Source organism: Dryobates pubescens, chromosome 15 (assembly GCF_014839835.1).
Source record: "Dryobates pubescens isolate bDryPub1 chromosome 15, bDryPub1.pri, whole genome shotgun sequence".
NCBI lineage: Eukaryota > Metazoa > Chordata > Aves > Piciformes > Picidae > Dryobates > Dryobates pubescens.
In genome coordinates, this window is record NC_071626.1 from 4,048,883 (window position 1) to 4,070,269 (window position 21,387).

Genomic DNA, 21,387 nt, shown 5'->3' on the forward strand with positions numbered 1-21,387 from the left:
TGGTATTCTGCACCCACTTTTCTGTGGACCCGTGTAATTTATTAACCTGACAGCAATGCCGTAAGTACCCACAGGCTCTTCCTAACCTCCCTCCAGCTTATCAGCATGCTTCCACAGAGAACTGCCAAGGAGACTGACATGATGAAAATGCAGTGGTTTGGCTGCCTTTCAACCTTCTATACACCCTGGAGACAGAAGGATTACTTATTATTAGCAATTATGAAATTTAATCCAGTATATTACATTGCATACGATCAAGTTTTATTGTACTCTAGTGAGTCTTAACATAGTATAAACATCAGATTACAAACCTATTTTGGAATGCCTTGACATCAATTTTATATAGGAGTCAACTTTCCCTCTTGCTATGTATTGTAGAATTGTTAGGGTTGGAAGGGACCTCAAGGATCATCTAGTTCCAACTCCCCTGCCATGGGCAAGGACACCTCACACTAGAGCAGGTTGCTCAGAGCCACATCCAGCCTGGCCTTAAAAAACTCCAGGGATGAAGCTTCTACCACCTCCCTGGGCAACCTGTTCCAGTGTCTCACTACCTTCATGAGGAAGAACTTCTTCCTAATATCCCATCTGAATCTACCCATTTCTAGTTTTGTTCCATTATCCCTAGTCTTATCACTCCCTGACACCCTAAGAAGTCCCTCCTCAGCTTTCTTGCACACTCCATTCAGATACTGGAAGGCCACAACAAGGTCTCCTTGGAGCCTTCTCTCCAGACTGAACAGCCCCAACTCCCACAGTCTGTCCTCATAGGAGAGGTGCTCCAGCCCTCTAATCATCCTATGCAGTTCCTTCATGCTGCACTGCTGATAGAGTGTGGCTCTTGAGTCACTGTACAATGCAAGTGTATGCTTGTATCAGGGAAGAGAATAAAAAACAACCAAACACCAAACTTTCCCATTTTCTTTTCAACAAATGAAACCCTGAAGCACATGTGGATTAACTGATAAAGTTAGGGCTGCAGGTAAAATTTGGCATACTAATAGGAACGAAAACTACATCTCCTAAAATCTTACTGCTACACTTTATGCACAAATTTATCCTGGCCTTACTTGCTGCATCCACGCAAGCAGGGTGGCTGAAATAAGAGCCCTAAAAGCCATCCACCCTGTGTGCAGCATGGCCAGGCACTGTAAGAAATGGTTCACAGTCTCACCTCTCTGTAAACCTAAAATCAGATGTTCCACATCATTTTCTTATCCTGCTCTTTGTTCTCATGAGCTAGTGATGGTATTTACCAACCCCACAACACTCTGCTAGTTTAAGTGCAAAATGGTTGTGGTTACGTAAGTGACATTATATCTGCTGATCACAAATATAATGGGGGGAAAAAAACACCACGTTATAAAAATATGTACTCTTGGCCCAGTCAATGATTAGCAAACATTCATCTCTGACAAACAGTAAAATGCCTGATTCTTAAAAGGAGGTGAGAAAGCAAAAGTGAGTTCTGAACGTAGCACCATTCTGGGTGGAAGGCGAATTGATCTGCCTTGGCTTTCCCTACCCACTGCATAGCAACGTGCACTGAGGAGCCCTCCTACAAACGACAATGTTCTGCTAGCTCCAGATATCCTCTGCTACATGCCTATTCCCCAGGCAGTATTGAACAGGGCTAAGCAGCCTTGGACCTTCTCAGCCACACTGCTCTACCAGAGGGCACTTAACACAGTGAGGAGTGCGTTATGAGGAGCTGCTCGCAGCTGAGCAAGTACTTTTACTGAAGCCACTCATCACACAGTGTCTAACTCTATAGAGGCATCTGGTGACTGACATGTGCCACCAAAAGCATAAGTAACTGTACATTTTCCTATGCATTTCCTCTCATGTCTCTACAATCCTTCCCTTGACCTAGACTCAAACTCCTCCTTCCTCCATACCCTTTTCTCCTCCATATTATTTCCGTCTTCCCCAATTCTCATAGTAATTTCCCACAACTCCTTAGCTGCAATTTTTCTCACCTCCAGCACTGCAAGCCACAATGAGGGTTCCCTCCAATCACTTTTGTGGCAGCTGTGGGAACTTAATACCTTTGAAATAAACCGTTCTTCCAGCTCAAATGGTTGGAGGGAAATTCATACTTCTTTAGGTTAAAAAGTCTTCCCCCAAAAGGAAACTTTAATGGAGTAAATCAGTGACCAAAATTTCTAAAACACATGTCTTCTAGTAATAATTATAGCTTGGAGCCAGAAGCTCAAATCTGGTTTCTTACATAACTTCAACATAACTGCCGTTATTTAATCATTGCTCACCTCGTAAAATAAAAGGAGCATGACACTCTTAAGACTCTTTTGCTACAAACAGCAGAGTCAAAGCATGCCAGATTTAGTCTCTCTTCTGTCCTTCAGCAGTGATAAACACAGCTCAGAGAAACAAACCTAGGCCGTGCATTCCTTTGCTACAAAAATGACATGATGTTCATGGAGAGTGAATGTCATTCCACACTCACGTCACAACAGTGATTAATTAAGCAACTGCCTTCAGTGATTTCTCTCACCTAGGCATGCATGTCCAGAATTTCTATGCAGGATTCTTTCGACTGAGATTGGAAAGAGAGGTCTGCTGCTTAGGACAAGCAAGCATCAGATTGATTTCAAAGCTTGTAAGACGCTCGGATAATCATATTAAAGCATTCTGAAATTAGAAACAATCCAGTTCTTTGATGGTTTATCCAGTGAGGAAAGGATTCTTATCAAAACAGCCATGCAGATAATCTTCTGTCCAGGGAAGGACCAAGCTATGAACCCGACTGTTCAAATCATGAAAACGTCAAGCAAGCAAACGTTATCCTCCATCAGTCTGATTATTATGACTATAGAATGTTAAACAGCAGAGAAATGAATTACACAAGGCTCACTAAGTCTAGGGAGTTAAGGGAGTTCTATAGTCCAGGTTAGTAAGCCTCTGTGTGATGATAATGATATAGATGCTGAGATAAAGTACCCAGGACAGCTACACACCAAGCAGCAGGGAGCTGCAGAGCTAGGCACTGTCAGTGAGGTGAAGCTTCTGAAAGTGAAGGTGAGGAGAAGCAGACAGGTAGTGACCGACCCTTAATGCACAGCTGTCACTTGACAGTACATGAAAACAGAAAAAAAGTAATTTCCTTGAACTTCAAGAGAAGAGAACTGCATATTCTGAAGGCCTTATCCTGCAGTGGATCCCAAATACCTTCCTTCTGATGATTCACAGAAGAGTACCCTCCTCCTGTGTCCTTTTGACTCATGCTGAAGTATAATTGCTGCTTTATTGCTGCATCCATTTTCTCACCTGTGTCCCTTCTGTTTCCCTTTTCTTTCTTTCAATTTTCTAAGTTCATAACTACAGAGTTACCTTTCTAATTCTAATTCTTTTTAACTCTCTTGCACCCTTCTTTCTCTTCTACAACTTTTCAGGAAGCCAGATATTGTGAGAGTGCCACTTTGCCCTTTTTTATTTGTTTAAACTACTCATTTCTTTTTCTGCAATGAAAGCCAAAGGATCAGGAAGACTTTAGTTCTTAGCAACTGTCCAAGCCTGCAGCTATTTACTTATGAACTGATTATGTGAATGACTGTGTTAGAAGTTATTAGAGGTCTAAGGGGTAATATTATGTATGACAGAATATAGAAGCTACAAATAGGTTTTCAAGCAGCAACGTAACATGCTACCCACTGTTCAAATGCTTGTTTAGCACAGGTGAGGCACATCAAAGTCCACTTTGCCACCTATGTTACAGTTTTGCCTGCCCATCAGCTGCTGCTTGTAGACTAATCCTGCTCTCCACCACAGACTGATAAACACCACTTTAATTCTGCTTAAATAAAGCAGGATCTAGCTTTGTAAAAAAAAGCCCAACCCAGACTGAACCCAACCTGGATCAGGACTATAGACAATAGTCTTTTGAAAGGTAAATCCACCAGGATGAGAAAAATCAGTATGAGGAATAACTCCTGAGTGGAGGTAAACTGTAGTATTCCGTGAGTGTCTGAGATCCAAGTTCAGGGTCCAATGTGTGAGCTTGTGGATTTGCAACCGCTAAAAACTGGTTTCTGTGGGGAAAAGGCCAGTGCTTGCTCTAAAATTAGCAGAATTGCCTATGTCATGCATTATTAAACTTCAGTCCTTGCAAAGAGGAAAGGTGTCAAAATCATAAGCAAGGGTGACTTGAATCATACTTAATAAATGCTCAGCCATGCTACATTCACTAATTTGCCTAATGCCGGAGACAATTTTCTTCTAAGTCAACATAAATTCCATCAATCCTGAAAGGGTAACTGTTGTTCTTCAGTGCCACCACAGAAATCCTGCTCCATGCACTCAAACGTAGCCTTCTTGGATACATGTGTGGCAGGGCTATCTGCTTAATACAGCTCATGTACACACAGGGGAGAAGGTGTTGCCTGCCTAGGAGTAACCTGACCTAAGAGGAGCATCAAGATGATGTGGAATCCACCAGGCCTGGATATGCTTCCCTTTCCCCAAAACCTGCAAAGTATGAATGGCAGGGACAATTTTTGGTCATAGATACAGCATCCAGCACCACATAGTCGATCACAGCGCCAGGAATGGAAGCAGGTGGCATTAGCATTTGCCCTGAAGGTAGCTCTGACCATTCTGAATTTCCAGACTCGTGTGAGAAAGGAGGCAGTGGAGTAGCCTGCAGACCACCTATTGGTCTTCTTGGAGGCAGAACAGGGATGGCAGCCTGCCACTGGGAAGGAGCCAACTTCTGCCCTGGTGACTGACAGGTTTGGTCTTGATCCCTGGAGGAAAACGTATTGCTGCTGGAAAAAGTGAGCTCATCTGTCATAGGCCAAAAAAAGATATGAATGGACAATTTAGGGCAGTAATTACTCCCTATAAATACCCTTTTTTGGGGGGGGGGGGGGAGGGGATTAATTCTTTACTCCTTGCTTTTGAAATAATTCCTTTTAAGACACTAAATAAATGACACAGCTTCTGCCTCACTAAATAACTGGACACTCTGAGTAATTAAGCAGTTTTTCTACACACAGCAGCAGGAAAGATTCTGATAAACTGATTTCCCCCCCCCATGACATGGAGCACATAAAAATAAGCAATTTCAATAATCTTTATTACTGCTACAGTATATATTAATGCATTTTGGATAAATCATTGCCCCCACTATCAGCTCAGCTACTGCTCCTGCAAATAAAGCAATACCTTGTTACCTAGCAACTGAGCAAGTCCCTGCTACACTGCAAGAGGGGGGGGGGGGGAAATAGGAAAAGGGGAAAAAAAAAAAGAAGGTTATATATATATTTATATTTCCCTTTGGTTTCATGTTGAGAGAACATCCATAAAGAACAAAGAATAATCCACTCAGATGCAATGAAATTCAATATTTAAATAAGATGTTTGATCCTCCACGTTTCAGGAGTACCTTCGGCAGCTAGGTTGAGATTAAACAGGCATCACCACTCACTGACAATACAATGTTCTTGGTAGGCATTTCTTGGAATATTTTGTTAATGCATATGCAAGCACACAGACATTACACATATAAGTCATGGCAGGCTCTTAATGCTACATCTGATCTGTAGTAGAACAGAAATAGCTATCACAGGGCTTTTTTAAAGTCCGTTTGCTTAAGCTCAATCAGCCTCTTCCCCGTTTAATGTCGCAATGCAAACTATCACCTCTTACTGATGCAATGCCTCTTTATGGGGTTCTGTCATTGGTACAAATTATTCCTTGTGCTGCACTAAAATAAAACAACCCTCTACGTACTACAAACCCCACCGCTTTCCTGCTGTAGATTTTATGCCTCTCTCTGGCAGAACGCTAACACTACGTGGGTCAAAAATGAGCAAGGAGTAGCTCGGGAGTCCTGCTCCAGTGGATGAGCTACAGTCCTGGGCAACACACAAATTCTGCAGCAGCCTCTGAACCCTCTGGTTACCAGTGTGGGTCTGCTCCACACTTAAAGTTGAAAAAGGCAGCAGAAGGATTCATAGCCCCACAACTTCACAGTATGAAGACATAGCCTTGACTGCCACCAAGGGCTGCCAATATGCTCATGTCATAGGAAGAATACAAAGTCAGGAAATTTGCTGTCCTGAAGGCCCAGAGTTTCATTAGTGAGTAACTGTTCTCACAATCAGTGTTGTCCAGGTCATCATCCTACTCCCAGATCCAATGTGAAATGCATCTGAGGACAATGCAAACTTCACTTCAAACGTAGTGGCTAATCACAAACCACTGCAGAATACAGAATTAACCAGGCTGGAAAAGACCTTTGAGATCATTGAGTCCAACCTATCACCCAACACTATCTAATCAACTAAACCATGGCACCAAGTGCCTCATCCAGTCTCTTCCTAAACACTTCCAGTGATGGTGACTCCACCACCTCCCTGGGCAGCACATTCCAATGGCCAATCTCTCTTTCTGTGAAGAATTTCTTCCTAACATCCAGCCTAAACCTCCCCTGGCATAGCTTGAGACTGTGTCCTCTTGTTCTGGTGCTGGTTGCCTGGGAGAAGAGACCAACCCCCACCTGGCTACAACCTCCCTTCAAGTAGTTGTAGAGAGCAAGAAGGTCTCCCCCATGCCTCCTCTTGTCCAGGCTAAACACCCCCAGCTCCCACAGCCACTTCTCATAGGGCTGTGCTCCAGATCCCTCCCCAGCTTTGTTGCCCTTCTCTGGACACCTTCCAGCAACTCAACATCTTTCTTAAATTGAGGGGCCCAGAACTGGACACAGGACTCAAGGTGTGGTCTAACCTGTGCTGAGTCCAGGGGCAGAATGATTTCCCTGTTCCTGCTGGCCACACTATTCCTGACACTGGCTATGATGCCATTGGCCTTCTTGCCCACCTGGGCACTCTGCTGGCTCATGTTCACTACCACTCATCACAAATTACAAATGAACATTGAACACCATGTGAAACTTTTGAAGGCTGCTCCCAGTAGCAGCATCTGTAGTGAAAGTATTTCTGAAACACGCTGTTAATGTTAGCTTGAAACTTTCTGAAGTCACCTATCTCCTAGCACGCAAGGATATTGGCTCTGTTAATCATAACACAAAAGTATACACAACCTATATCATGCTGCCTTGAACATCTGCTGCTGCTGTAACCCTCGATAATTCACTGCAAAAATCTTCAGGAAATGATAGACTTGCACCCAAAGGCACCTACCTTATTTTGTGGGGCTCTTACCATTACCTTTGGGTGCCACATGCTAGTTTGGCATCTTCTGCAGCTTGGTTTTGCCCTTTTCTTTGTTAACACTCTTGCAGCCTTTGACAGCTAGGCACCATAGTTCACCTCCCAGAGGAACGTGTGGAGTTCAGTAAAATGCACAATGCATACAGATGGCCAAGGATGAGGTATCAGCCACGGCAGCATTCACAAGCCTCTTGCAATAAAAATTTTAGAAGTTAGTGAAAAACTACAACTTGTACATCTTACAAGGCTAAAGCAAACATCAGAGAGCATACCCTACGGGCTTTGCATGACGAAGTCGGTGCATATTGTCTCTCCCTCTGGAACGCACTCTTCAGTGACAGATGGCACAACCGCTACCTACAGATGGCTCAAATGGGGGCTCCATAGCTTTGATAAATACTGCAATCAACTCCTAGGATAGGTATGGTTCATGCAGCAGAGCAAACACAGGGAATAAATCCCCCCAAAAAATTCTTAACTGTAGAATAATCACACACATAGGTATTATCCTAAACAGACAGATGAAAGTCTTGGGCTCTTCCTGAGCTGACAGAAATTCAGGACTACTTAGGAGGAGGTCAGTAGTTTAGGATAAAAGTGTTTGAAATGAGCATCAGTCAATTTCTTATCTACTTCATCCAGAGAACCATTTCCACTTTCATCATGGACGAAGTGCTCCTGGTAAAAGTATTCTTGCTTCCCAGTGGGATTTGTTATACTTTGGAGGAGAAATCAACCCTATCACTGACAGAGCCTTGGTTTGGTTGGTAGAAAACATCCTTGCCTCAGATGGATGATTCACTATAGTGAGAAGCATTTGAATCACTGCTCTAAGAAAATCAAAACTTGTGGACCAATACTAGGGCTATTTGTGTCCGACTACCATAATCTTTTCTAATCTTCTATAGAAAGGTGGGAATAAGAGCACCTGGAGTGATTTCAGGAAGGAGTATTTGCTTTAGTTGAGCACACATGTCAGGGACCCAGCTCTTGCTCCTTACTGCTGAAAGCACAGATAGCACTTTCCAAAGTCTTTTGAGGTAACACAGGGCCAGTGATGAGCCATATTTATTACCGGCCTTCAGCCACTCACACTCTGTGCTATTTGGGCAAGGGTATTCTACCAAGCAGCATCTATCAGAATGTTGTCATTGACCAAGCACTGCAAAGCTAAGGGCATGGCCCAAAACAAAGTGCACCAATTCCAGAAATTTGTTCAGCTAAATAATAAGAACATTGGATTTTCAAGTTGATGTCAGGATGCAGAAGGGATGCACCCTGGAAGAAACCTAACATGCCCCTTGCTCTAATATTCACACGCTGTTATGCAGAAGTATCTTACATACCCCAAATAAACATACATAGGTATAAAGATACCCAGATGCATTAAGGAGGGTAGACTAAAGCTCTGTTCAGAGACTTTGGATTGCATGACAAATTCTCTAGCCCACACCTAGGCTATAATAGAAAATGATAAAGAATCATAGAATTGTTTCAGTTGGGAGAGACCTTTAACATCATTGAGTCCAACCTTAAACCTCAGACTACTGCGGCCATCAAACCGTGTCCTGAAGTGCCACAACCACACATTTCTTAACCACCTCCAGAGACAGTGACTCCACCCTCTTCTGCCTGTTCCAATGCTTGACTACTCCTTCAGAAAATAAATGTTTCCTAATCTCCAACCTGAACCTCCCCTAGCACAATTTCAGGCCATTTCCTCTCATCCTAGTATCAACTGATACTGGGGAGAAGAGACTGACCCCCAAGTCAGTACAACCTCCTTTCAGGTAGCTGTAGAGAGCAATGAGGTCTCCCCTCAGCCTCATCTTTTTCAAACCAAATAACCTCAGTTCCCTCAGCTGCTCCTCACTAGCCCTGTTCTCCAGACCCTGTATGAGCTTTGCTGCCCTTCTCTGGACATCTCCAGCACCTCAATGTCTTTCCTGTAGTGAGAAGCCCAAAACTGGACCCAGTATTCAAGGTGCAGCCTCACCAGGTTTGCAGAATCCTCACAAACATAGCTCAGTTAGTCTCATTAACAGGCAATATGATGTTTCAAAGCAGCCTTACTGAAATCTAAATTAGAATATGCTTACTGCATTGTTGTCTGTGGAAGAAGACACCAGAATACAAATAAAACCTGTAATCATTTAATCCTTGATTAGACTTAATTACTACAGTATCTGGAATCTCTCCTGCAGACCTGAAGTTTCTGTTCCCTTCTGCCATCACTGCCTTTTCCAGGAAACAAAGAAAGAGTTGCCTGTTTGTGTCAAAAGGGTTTTTTATTTATGGCGAAGTACCTCAACCTTTAGCCCCTTCCAGTTTTGAAAAAACCATAACTGACCTTCTTTTTGAGGAAGGTCAGTGTAAAAAAGGGAGACAGAGATTGTTCTAGTGTCAATGCAATTTCTGAATGCATCACACAATCTTTTGTAATATGTCAAAACTATAAACAAGAACACTCCATGTGTCATAGTCTACAAAAGGTATCAGGTTTTATAGCCTAATAATGCATGACAGCTCTCTTAGTACCTCTGATAATTCAGTAATTATGCAAATATCTTCAAAGTTGATTAGACAGCCTCACACACACACACACACCCACCAAAGTTTGAGCCAAGCTCAGACTGCTTTATGTGTGAGCACAGCACCACAACAACCTTTAGACTGAATTGTTACCTCAGTTTTCATGCTGCTGAACTTGACCCTCTGCTTGCCACCGCAATGTGTGGCAAAGAGTGACTTGAAGTTGTACTACGATTCCCTAATCCTCGCTTTTAATCTGCAGGATGTGGGGATGCCTCAAGGTTGAGCTAAGCTTCAACTCCCCTCTCCCTCCCACGTGCAGGGAGATCCAGACCATCCTGCATCCTCTGCAGCAGAGCCTTATGCTGAAGTGGGAGAGCAGGAACAGGAGTGAACAATGGTAGGCAGTGAGATCCCCCTTGGAGAACATTAATCAATGGGATTCTCTACACACAACCCAGTAGGGCAGCTCCTCCTCACCTTTGCCCACAGAGAAGCACAAAGGCACCAGAGAAAACGTTAAGAGCTGGGTTTTGGAAACAGTACTAATGTGAATAATGAAGTATAAGATGCATAATATAAAAGTATCAACTTCAGACTAAAGAACCAGGGGGGAGGCGAGCGGCAGCAAAATGTAAGATAAGCCAAAAGGTGCTAAACTCCACCTAATTTGCATGTTTGAATCGACTGTTTCCTTGCTATTACCTCCTCTTTAGGAGCACTTGGAAGGAGTTCCTACATTCCTAATAAATCACAATAATACTTCAGGGACGTTATTAGCTTTTAACTAGCCCCCTCCTGCTCTTAGTTAAGTCATGACTGCGTTAGGATCAACAGAAGAGGGTTTCAACCAGAACAGTTTGTGATGGCTGAAATAAGACATTCCAAAAATAAGGTTTATAAAAATATGACACATCAGCCCCTAGCAAGAGCAACGGCACCAGATATAGCTTCTGTATAATGCATGAACACAGGATTACTTCCATGAATCAACAGTTTTGCACTGAATTATAAAATCAATGCATACAGGGAAGTAAAAGTGAAGATTGGTTAGAAGAGAAGAAATTTTACATGAGTATCTGTTCCTCAAGTGATATAATGAGACTATGAAGGTCAAATAACAATCCTGTTACTTAAGTTACATAACTCAAAATAGGGTAAGAACAGCATGGAAAGACAACTGCTGGCTTGTATTTATTCACTGCTTCTAATTCAGACTGTTTCAGTTTTTAGTACCTCTAAACTGCCCTTGCAAAATCAATTTCCTTACCCTAAGTCTAGGTTCTTGCAGCATAAGGCAATGAAGACATTTTTGTTAACAAATTCTATGCTATGCTCTGCAGATAAAAAGGGATTCTGCTCTTGCAAAGGTTCCAGCATAGATTACTAACCTCAGACACTAAACAGCAGCAACCTGAGGAATCACTTCCCAGTCTGACCAAGATACTGTCCTCAGCTGGAGCGGTCTGGGCATTTACCATGTCCTCAGGTACCACACATGTACAGAGCTGTACCACACCAAGAGTCAGCAGAACTAAGTGGTAGGTCTCCTTTGCAAGTTAAAGTAACTAGGAAATTGCTGAAAAGTAAAGAAGCTTCCCAACTTTCTGTTGATTGGAGTGGTCTTCAGTATACATAACAACACAGAAAATATAATCTCAATGCAGTCAACTATTTAACCAGGAAAAATTGCTACTTGGTGGGGGCATATGACCTTCTCTATAGCTTATGCTTTAAATTGTGGTTTATTTTCTTTCTTAATATTACCAATACTCTTATTACAGAGGTACAGTCCTGCAGTATTATCCTTAAATAGCAAGACCAAAGGATTTCAACAAAATTGCCAACTTAAAATCATAGAATGGTAGGGATTGAAAGGGACCTCTAAAGATCATCTAGTCTTAATTCCCCTACTAACAGAGGAATGCACAGATCAGGTTGCAACAGAATGCATACAGGAAGGTTTTGAAAGTCTCCAGAGGAGACTTGTTCCAGTGCTCCAGCACCCCCACAGGAAAGAATTTTCTCCTTAAATTCAGATGAAGCTTCCTGTGTTCTAGCTTATACCCATTGCCTTGCCCTATCACTGGCCACCACTGAAAAGAGCCCAGCCCCATCCTCATGATTTACACCCTTTAAATATTGTTAAGCACTGACAGGATTCCCTCTCAGTCTTCTCTTTTCCAGGCTAAAGAGTCCCAGGACTCTCAACCTCGCCCTGCAGGAGAGATGCTCCAGTCCCCTAATCATCCCTATTGCCCTCCATTGGACCCTCTCCAGTAGTTCCCTGTCCCTCTTGAACTGGAGAGCCCAGAACTGGACGCAACACTCCAAGAGTGGCCTCACCAGGGCTGAGTAGGGGGGGGGGGGAGAGAACCTTAATCAACCTGCTGGCCACACTCTTCTTAATGCACCCCAGGATACCATTGGCCTTCATGGCTACCAGGGCACATTGCTGCTCATGGTGAAGTTGTTGTCCATGAGCACTCCCAGGTCCTTTGCTGCAGAGCTCCTTGTATATATAGCAGAACATGGCATATTTAATGAAATACAGTTCAGAGGGAAACTTAACATTCTACAGCCAAGCTTTCCATAAATGGGCTTTTACAGAGAATATCAATTCTGCTAATGCCTCCTCTAAAGGCACCTTTCCCTTTGAAAACCACATACTGAATTTTTAAGTTTAGAGCCTACTTTTTAGGCTAAAAAGAAAGGAAATATTGGTCTCAAGGTTTCCTCTTCAATGTTTCATTTTCCCTGACATTTTAGCCAATTAACTGGTCAATGCAAATTAATCAAGAGGTAAGGAAAATCATATTCAAGATGCCATCTTTACCAACAGTCACAGAATCACAAATTTTTTTGGGTTGGAAGGGACCTTTAAAGATCATCTAGTCCAACTCCCCTGTAGTCAAGCAGGGACATCTTTAACCTGAGAAGACTACCCCCAGACTCCATGAGGCTTCTTTAAATGTTGGGGCTTTCATGAGAGTGATAGCAATATGGGGATACTTATGAGCTTCAGAAAGGTATTCCAGGAGCTGTCCAAACACTGCTTCACCACAGTTATAACTGAATGTACTCTACTGCTTGTCTTTCTTCCTAGTATCCAGGAAGATTACTCCTGACAAAGTACACGAGACATGATCTTCAGTCAGTGCAATGAAATCAATGGTGCTGGGATGATTTACACTAGCAGAGAATTTTGTTCAAAATCTCTGAGTACAGCCCCCCAGGGTATGAAGTGCTTTCTCTTCCTGCTCTATGCTTCCTCATGTGCATCATCACCAGAGAGCTCATGCTTAGTCCCAGACACCTCTGAAAGGAACAAAAATGGTGACAGGAAGCCTTATGTAGGCAGCAGGAATGGACACAGCCAAGTGCTAGAGGTGGAAGGGGCATATTTCTTCAGGTCAACCCTAAAGATTATCCTGCACTGGCTGGTGGATGCTTATGGAACTTGCTGCAGACAGCATTAAATAAGTATTTGTTACTACTGTGTTGTGATCATGATACCAAAGAATCATAGAACTGTTGATGTTGGAAGAGGCCTTTGTGATCACCAAGTCCAACCATTTGCCTAGAGCCTGCAATCTCACTGCTACTACTACTAAACCACATCCCTAAGTGCCACATCCATGTGTCTCTTAAAAACCTTCAGGGATGATGACATCACCACCTCCCTGGGAAGCCTGTTCCAGAGCTTGGAAACCCTTCCTGTGAAGAAATTTTTCCTAATATCCAACCTGAACCTCCAATGGCACAATTTGTATTAAACACACAAAGCATTTGAAGGACAATTATGGAGCTGTTTGGCAATGTGCTGAGATGATTTGGAGCAGACAGTAGTGCTCAAGTTGTGGCACCACAGGATGACTCCAAAGGCAAGGGGCCTGTCAATGTCTCACACAGGTCATAAAGATACTCTTTCAAACAACAAAAATTAGGATCAATAAAAGCCAAGCAGAAAAAGATAGTCATAATCTTTAGTGCTCTTCCCATACTTTCATGCCTGAAGAAGTGCAACTTCGCAGCATGAAGACAATATTAAAGATTGATTTCCATGTTGTACTGTGGGGATTGAAGAACATTGCACAAGTATGCAAAAATCTCATGGGCAGTCAATTAATTAAATTAATAACCAGTGGGGACCCCCCAAGGCAAAGGTTAAGGCAACAGATTGTTAAACCTGTGAGCACTTGTTAATACTCTAACTGTGAGTTTGTTAATGAAGGTGAGGATTGGAAGTCTTTTGACGATATGCCTCCTGCATAACCAACCTTTGCTTCCAAGATACCTGAGCTGTGCATGGCATGGATTAGGATTGAGCAGTACTCAGAAAGGTCTATGAAAATCCCTGAATTTTTGTTTCTTGCTAGCACTACCAAGAACATCACCACATTCACATTTTAAAGACAAATAACAACTTGTGTTCATTTTTGTAATGGCTTTGGTAACAATACAAATGAGTCATACAATACTTCCCTTAGGTTTTGCTGAAGTATTTTTCTGCCTGACAACTCACTCCACTAACTACTTACCTCTCTGCTGCTTTATAAATATTAGTACAGAATTTTGAAGTTCCATGTATTTTTATCATATAACAGCAACACAGGTGATTCACAAACCAATTGGATACTCATTAATTATGAGCTTTCCAGGTGAGTGGACTATTAACAAAGTAACACTTTCCCTAGATTTTAGAGTTACCCCTGAAAACATACCTGGAAAATAAAAGCATGAACAAGGCATGACAATGATGTAAGAACTCTTTGATTACAGGATCCTGAAGATGACAACTGGTCACTTTTCACTTATCTTATCCTTTAAGTGTTTTAACTATTTGCTGACATTTATCCAGCATATTTGTTTATACAATAAGTGATGTTATCTCAGACTTTACAAAACAATAACAAGGTCATAGATTCACAGAATGGTTTAGGTTGGAAGGGATCTTAAAGATCATCTAGTTCCCTGGGTATGGACATGGGCAGCGACACCTTCCAATAGCCCAGGTTGCTCAAGGCCTCATCCAACCTGGATTTGAACACCTCCAGGGAGGGGGCATCCACAGCCTTCGTGGGCAACCTGTTCCAGTGTCTCACCACCCTCACTGTAAAGACTTTCTTCCTAATATCCAGTCTAAACCCTCCTCAAGCTAATATCCACTCTTTCTCTTCCTATCACTGCAAACCCTCGTGAAAAAACTCCCCAGCTCTCCAGTAGCCCCTTTCAGGTACTGGAAGGTTGCTATAAGGTCTCCCTGGAGCCTTCTCTTCTCCAGGCTGAACAGCCTCAGCTCTCACAGCCTGACCCTAAAGGGAAGGTTCACCAGCCCTCTGATTATCTTCAGGGCCTCCTCTGGAACTGTTCCAGCAGTTCCATGTTGCTCTTATGCTGGGGGCACCAGAACTCCAGGTGGGATCTCACAAGGGCAGAATAGAGGAGGAGAATCACCTCCCTTGTTCTTCAGGTCACACTTTTGATGCAGCACAGCACATGGCTGCCTTCTGGGCTGCAAACACATGTTGCTGGTTCAGGTTGAGTTTTTCACCAACTGACTGACCCAGGTACTTCTTGAGACTGCTTTTGAGCCACTCCTTTCCCAGCCTACATTTATGCTTGAGGTTGCCCTAACCCTGGGACCTTGCATGTGGCCTTGTTGAACTTCATGAGGCTGGCTTGGTCCCTTGTCTCAAACCTCTCCAAGTCCACTGGATGGCATCCCTTCCTTCCAGCATGTCAGCTGGACCACACAGCTTGGTGTCATCAGCTAACTTGCTGCTGGAGCACTCAATCTGCTGTCCATATCACTGACAAAGATGTTAAACAGCACTGGTCCCAGTACTGACTCCTGAGGGATGCCAGTTGTTACTGGTCTCCATTTGGAGTTGCCAGATTATTTCTACAAGCACTTTTTATCAATCTATTTAAAGTGATGAGAGCCTTAATATCAGTTTCAGTAAGGTAAGATGAAGCTTAAAACCAGTCAGACATACACACACACACACATTTCAGTATTATATAATAAATCATGATGAGCACTGGAACTGACTTTGCATTTTCCTATATTGGGAACAACTAGATCCAGCCATTTTCATGGGTTACCAGTTTACCAGTGGCTTTTACCATCATTCCCAATACTTAGAAATAAAAAAATATAACATGCAGTAGTGTTCTTCACTGAAGAGATACACAAAGAAGATAGAAATTATCTTCAGTATACCCTTGGTAAAAGAGACATACGTGCTCACTGACAGCTTTGCAAAAGCTTTACTTCAAAGTATATGGAATCAGTCAAAGCAGCATACACCCAGAAGCACCCAAAGTCTGACTCCACTCTGCAGTCTGGAGGACCAGATAACTTAAAGGAAGTTTAGATGATTGTCCACAGTTAGACAAGCCAAACAAGTGGTTATCACCTTCGTGTTTCACCATGTCCTGAGAAACTGAATGTTTATTCTCTGCTGTAGAGAAGCGCTTGCTGGAGAAAAGTACTTCAGACATTAAACAGTGGGCTAAAATCAGCCGTCAAACAGGCAAAACTCCCTGTTGACTTCATCTGCTATTACTGCAGCTACTATTAAATTTACCCTTTTAAAATATCCTAAACAGCAGAAAAACCTCTTTGGATGTTTGCTCACTGCAGGAAAGAGGGAGAGAATGAAGAACAACAAACCAATTACATATAACAAATCACCTTGAATTTCCTGCATCAAAAAGCTGGAGAAACATAACCAAGAGAGATCTATGTTTCCTTAATATGTCCCAGTTTCACATCTCTAGAAAGAAAAAACTCCAAAGGCAAAGGCCTGGGAGAAAGAACTTGCATCTCAAGCTTTCTAAGACCTTTTTCCCCTTCAGGCTCTTATCTCAGGCACTGCCGATAAGCGTACAGCATAAGTTGTATGCTTGGAAGAAACAGGATGGTTACAATTAGTTCTGGACCAGCTACAATTTCCAACTGGTTTTCCCAAAGTTGTTTAGTGAGGGATCATGCCAGTCTTGGAAACAAGTCAAGATATGAGTACCTGCAAAGGGAAAAAAACCCAAATCTGAAGCAGCATCTGAAAATGTCCCACTATTACAGACAACTTCACAAAGCTGAGCAAGTGCCCTCAGGTGACAAAACAGATGACTTAATAAGATCCTCAGATACCCCATCCTTGCTCTTCACTTGATCAAGCTGTGTTTCAGCCATTTGACTTTAACCCAATCTCAGCTCTCAGTGCACTGATATATACTGGGGATTGAGTCCTAATGAAACTGAGGCAAATGCTGGGTATCACCGTTACATTGATAACACAGCAGCCTGCCTGTTCTTGGGATTTCTCTAGATGTATCTCAAAGATACTACCCAGCCCACAGCAAGGGCTATGCAAATATCATGTGTCCCCAAGAAAGGTATTGCAAAACTATCCAAGATGTTCCTCACTTGACTTAGAAATATCCCACTAGTAGAAGGCAGTAGTAAGAAAGAAGGAAGACCAGAGATGGTTGTGGATTTTCCCTTTTTGCTTGAGCATTTCCATGACATTAAGAACTTATTCCACTCAGTAATTCACAGACAGAAAGAGTCTCCAGGAGGTCTGTCAGTAGTTCTCAACCCAAAATCACTATTCTTTTACCAGAGAAGAAAGGCTCTCTGATGATTTTTGTTCAGTTAAGGTTTGGTCAACACCAGTTATCATCACTCTCTTATGCTGGACATAATGATTGCTATCTTCAGCTAGCATGAAGTTGGCCACAAATGCCATCTGCAATGTTGCAAGGTACTTCATTTCACAGAAGCTCATTGCAGGGGGTTGATAATGTCAACAGGATCCTTTCTTTAACATTATGCTTTAGCTTGTGAGAGTGAATGCAGCCCAAATTTCAGAATTTTTTTTCACATGACGAATCACTGGAGAGAAGAAAAAAACATTTGCTAGCTGACTGAAGGACCTGTAGAAAAACTCTCTTGCTCCAAAGCATATAAATAGAAAGGCAGCAAAAACCCTCCGATATCAAGTATCTCCTCTTCTCAAAGACCACTAAGCCGTATATAACTCCACGTCCAAAGCAGTATCTCCACTTAAACTGTCCCCCAAATGCCTGACTCTCTCTACATGTAAAGATGACGTAAACCACGATGATCTCTGAGAGCGGTTCTAACAAGGGAGCAGAACGATAACGTACAGAGGTAAAGCACCGAGAATCAAGTATGTGAAGACCTGCACCTCTGAATCTCAATGCTCAAAATACTCAACACTGACATTTTCACATTTCAAAGCTGTTCTCCTCAGAGGCAAAAAATTCAGAAAGACAAGGGGACAGAGGCAGCAATCAAGCTATGACAATGACGTGTTTTCCTTAGCTTGACCACCTTGTCAAAGCCAGGTTCCTCTAAAGCATAACCCTTAAGATACTTGGAACCAAGACGACTGTCTTCTAGACAAGCTGGCATAGTTGGCGCATGGAGTAAGGATCAAATACAAGCAGCCCTCTGCTATTGCCCACACAAAGAGAAAAATTACATTGGATTGTGAAGAGTGCCAGGCTGGTGCAATTTTCTGAAGGTGTTATTCTCCAGAATTTGACTGTGATTTCTTAAAAATAAAAGCTTGTAGCTCACACAACTGTGAAGACAACATTGAAAATAAGGACTAGTAAAAACCAACATGCTCCCAAATGTGAGAACAATCCCAAATCATACCTCTGAGAGTAAAAACCGGGCAGTTCCTCACAGTGGTTGTTGATTTGGAGACTAATACAAATTTTCAACACTCAGTAAGCAAAACACTGTGATAAATAGGATTATAAGGCAAAAGAGTCCAGTCTTCCAAACAAAGTATTGTCATGCTTGGTATCTGGCAAATGAGTAAGACTGGACCCCAAACAACACCATTTGCTCTCATCTCAGCTTTAACTTCCCGTCTGTGTGCAGAACCAAGAGCCAAGAGAGCTTAAGTCCAATGCTTGGCAGTTTCTCAGTCTGCTCCAAGCAAGGTGGAACTTCACTACCTATGAAGAATGCTATCATTATGCCTATCACTAACATCTAACAAAAATACAAAGATCCTTATCAAAACGCCAGCTGTTCAGTGTTAAAACAAAGCACAATCTGCATCCTCCCAAACCAATGAAAATAAATTGAGCATCTCCGACATGGAATTCTGACTCCTCCAACATTAAAATGTCTAGCTCCTGGAATGTAAGCGAAATCACAACAGACCTGGGTCACAGATCCTTCCTCTTGTTCCTCAGTAGCAAAACTCTTACCTAGAGCTGATCTGCTTTATTTTTAGTTTAGTGCAGCATTCTTTGATGGCAGCTCCATCAGCATCTCTGTTCCTCAATTTCACATCCTCTCCCCTTCTTTTTTAACTGCATGTGCCCGCTACAAGTTAGAGGTCATTCCCTCACCACCACCACCCCCCTGCCCCAAAATGCCATGAGCAAAATCGTAAGACCCTCAGCTTTCTGAATTAATTTGGGGGTACTCCATTTAAGTGCCTTCTAAGTAGACTGAGTATTTATAGTATACTTTAATTTGCCTTCCTACCGGATAAATTTATCTCTTCCTGCTCTTCCTGACTATCACATCCCCTTTCTCTGGAAAATAAGTAAATAAATAAATAAATGAAGGAGCTCACCAATATGACTGCCAATCATTTGCACAAATTCTTGAAATGGAACTTCTCGGGCTAAGAGGGTCTGTGAGCGACCACACGAGCACAGCTGCTGGGAGTTATACACACATATCAAAAAGAAGACTCTCTTAACGAAGGAGTGCTGTCAGACCAAAAATTCATCAGCTAAAAACCACTCACTCTTCATCCTTTTCAGAGTCTCACTGAAATTTTTAGGATGCCATCAGAATGGAGTTTTAAGTAGTTATGGCAATTATTTACTGCAGCATCGAGGTTTTGCACTTGGCAAACAAGTACCGACTTTAGATGAATGCTCACAATTTGCATTCGTATTTATTCAGGAAAAAAACCATCTCAACTATCACACAACCAACCTTCCACTGAAGGTTTTTTTAGCAGATGGATTTTGGCATACATGGTAGATGACAGAAATTGATTCTTAACGTGCATTCAAGTGAGAAGATACTATCCATCATGTCAGGGTCTACTTCAGCACTAGCTTATGTCTCATTAACAGAACAAGTTAAAATGTTCGTTAAGGAACCGCTACGATACACTGTAAGAGTAATCCTGCCACAGATGGACACTAGTTCTCCTCGTTACTGCCGTTTCTGTTGAGAAGAGTATGAAGCACACCTTGATTTCGTGCATGTGGGCACACACTGCCACTGCTCACCGAACAGAAGGAATTTTGCAAGGCACATGGCAACATGCAGCACTCCACATGCTAAAATCCTCAGGAAAACCGTGACTGCACGTGTGCAGCAAACAGTTCCAAATTAAATTCTCAGGTATCGTGGCTTTTATCTCCCCCAATACCGACACTGTCTTCCTAAGAGAAGGTAAAATAACTGCTCGACAAGATGCATTATTCAAACATGAACCTTCCCTGAGATACCGAAGCATAAACCGCCACTCCGATCTCTACACACTTCAGCATTCCATCCCTTTTATTTTATAAACAACCGTAGCACTTCTCTTAACAACCCTTCCTTAAATACCCGAAAGGACAAAACAGCGATGTCTCTGAGCCGAGACCTCACTCGACGAGTTTCAGACCAGGGCACAGCAGGGCCAAGTTACAGGACCGAAGACAGCACTGGTTTGCAGTGCCAACAACGGCAAAGCCCCCCCCCCCCCCGCCCCGAAAGCAGCGGCTGCAGGCTGCGTGCGGCCGCGCTCCCAGGTGCGGCACACGCGGTGGGTGCCCACACGCAGGGCTGCACGGGGCGTCAATTTCCCTTGCAACCACACCGGCCCAGTAAAAACTCACCAGCCGAGCACAGCTGCTCCATCAGACACCTGAAACTCCGGCGCCCCGCTGCCTTCTCACAGACCCCCGCCCGCCCCGAGAGCGCGGCGTTCCCGCAGCGCCGCCGGGCGAGAGCCACCGTCGCCGCCCGCCCCAGCGCCGGCAGAAGGGGCACCGGCGAGGCAAGAGCTGACATAATCCTGCGAAAGCGGCAACCGCAGGCGCCGCGGGCTCCCGCCCGCCCCCCGGGATTCGCTGGCGGCGCTTCCTCTCTCCGGGGGTACCGACACCGCGTCCCCGTCCCCCGTCCCCTGTTCCGGGCTCCACGGCGAGGCGGGGGCGGCGCCCGATGGCCCCGTGCCCGGCCCCCCGTGCTCGCCCAGCCTTCCCCTGCCCCCCGGTCTCACCTAGGAGCGGCGGCGGCGGGCTGAGCTGCTGAGCCCGGCGGGGGCGGGGAACGAGGGGAGCGGGGAGGGGGCGACGTCTGCTCAGCAGCCGCTACCCCTCCGCGCTGAGCATCTTCCCCGCGCCCCGCGGTGAGTCAGGCAGGGCGAGCGCCGCGGAGCCGCGCACACCGGAGCCCCCGCCGCCCTCCCCGTCCAGCCGCTGCCGCGCGCGACCCGCCCCCCGCTTCCCTTCGCCTTCCGCGGGGGCGCGCGCGCGCTCCGGGCCACGTTTGTCCGCGGGGTGGGGAGCGGAGAGGAGGGGGGGGCGGGGGCGCGCGCGCGCTCACCGCGGCTCGGTGCGGGTCCCGGCGCCGCGCGGGCTGCGGCGGGCG

At 44.0% G+C, this 21,387-nt stretch overlaps 1 protein-coding gene across 19 annotated transcripts in view; it reads right to left on the reverse strand.

The window, feature by feature from the left end:
- The window catches only part of ANKS1B (ankyrin repeat and sterile alpha motif domain containing 1B), a 414,109-nt gene that overhangs the window by 73,334 nt on the left and 319,388 nt on the right, over window positions 1-21,387 (reverse strand). Inside the window, exon 1 of one of the 19 annotated variants that reach the window (XM_054167870.1) lies at window positions 21,343-21,361. The exons of 16 other annotated variants lie outside the window; for them this stretch is intronic. The gene's annotated coding sequence lies outside the window, so the exon portion shown is untranslated. Of the gene's footprint in view, window positions 1-20,630; window positions 20,831-21,016; window positions 21,173-21,342; window positions 21,362-21,387 lie in introns of those variants that run through there. 2 more of the 19 variants (XM_054167867.1, XM_054167868.1) reach the window with 2 other exon arrangements.